We start from the raw sequence: 1,258 nt of genomic DNA on the forward strand, positions 1-1,258 counted from the left end.
TCTCTCTCTCTCTCTCTTATTGTCACTTTCTCTCTCTCTTACTGTCCTCTCCTTTCTTTCATATCTCAACTCTTCCTCACAGCTTCTGTCTCTCATACTTATTTTTCCCACTTTCCTGTCCTCTCTCCCTCCTCTATCTCTCCCTCCTCTCTCCTTCCCTCCCTCCTCTCTCCCTCCTCCCTCCTTCCCTCCTCTCTCTCTCCTCTTTCTTCAGATAGTCATCATTTGGGGGACATTAAGCTGTCGTTACTAACCACTCATATAATCTCATACAGGCTCCTGTATTGCCTCATTATTTTTATTTTATCATGCTACAGCATACAGATACCCTTTTCATCAGAGCAAAGAAGAGAGCAAGCCGCTATATGTGGTCACTCCATCTGCTGGAAATAGCAGCCAGTCATTTTCCAAAATCACATTTGAAATTAAATAAGTAAATCTTAAATGAAATTAGGATACAATGGACAATATAGTCATTGATATAACAAAAAGTCAGGTTTGTCATGACTAGAACTTCCTTTTTTTTTTCTCATAGGTCTGCTTAATCTAGGTCTGGTTTGGGTTAAAACAGCACTTATGTCATTTTCTCATGTTTAGACTGTTATCTTACAAACATACACGCATTCCGGGCCAAATTCACACCATTGGTTCCCTATAAAATTATTTCCCCACCATCTTACTGCTGTCTTTACCACTACTATAAATCTTCCCTCAGTGTCTTTTTTTTTGTCATATTTTATTTTTTATTATTTATTTCTTTTCTTTTCTTTCTTTATTTTTTTACAACTTTGTCTTCGAATTTCTAATATCAGGTATAACACTAAATATTTTTGATGAGTGGGATATAGGCAATTTTCATACACTCTCATATTGCAAGGGAGATTACTGTGTTGTGTATCATGCTATGACTATATATCAGGTGAGCTTTATAATTCTGAATATTTAAGAACCAATGCTTACTATTGTAATAAAATTAATGATCAATTATTCATCTCCATGATCATCATCATTTAGCATCCACATTTCCATACTTTCATTGGGCGGACAGGATTTGTTAAGGAAGCTTTTCTACAATTAGATGCCTTTCCTGTTGCCAACTCTCATCTGTTTCAAAGCAAGATAATAATTCTTGTGCTCAGACATGTTTTTATGGAAGACTAGGAATGAGTAGCATTGCTCTTATGACAGTGATGCTTGCTTACAGCCATCATATAATGTCAAGTCAAGGGTACACACACACACGCGTGTGTGTGTGTGT

The 1,258-nt window shown here is 36.5% G+C and overlaps 1 protein-coding gene across 3 annotated transcripts in view; it reads left to right on the forward strand.

The window, feature by feature from the left end:
- The window catches only part of LOC106868088 (probable ubiquitin carboxyl-terminal hydrolase MINDY-4), a 105,253-nt gene that overhangs the window by 54,061 nt on the left and 49,934 nt on the right, over window positions 1-1,258 (forward strand). The gene's annotated exons all lie outside the window — the stretch shown is intronic.

Source organism: Octopus bimaculoides, chromosome 1, assembly GCF_001194135.2.
Source record: "Octopus bimaculoides isolate UCB-OBI-ISO-001 chromosome 1, ASM119413v2, whole genome shotgun sequence".
NCBI classification, from domain to species: Eukaryota; Metazoa; Mollusca; class Cephalopoda; order Octopoda; family Octopodidae; genus Octopus; species Octopus bimaculoides.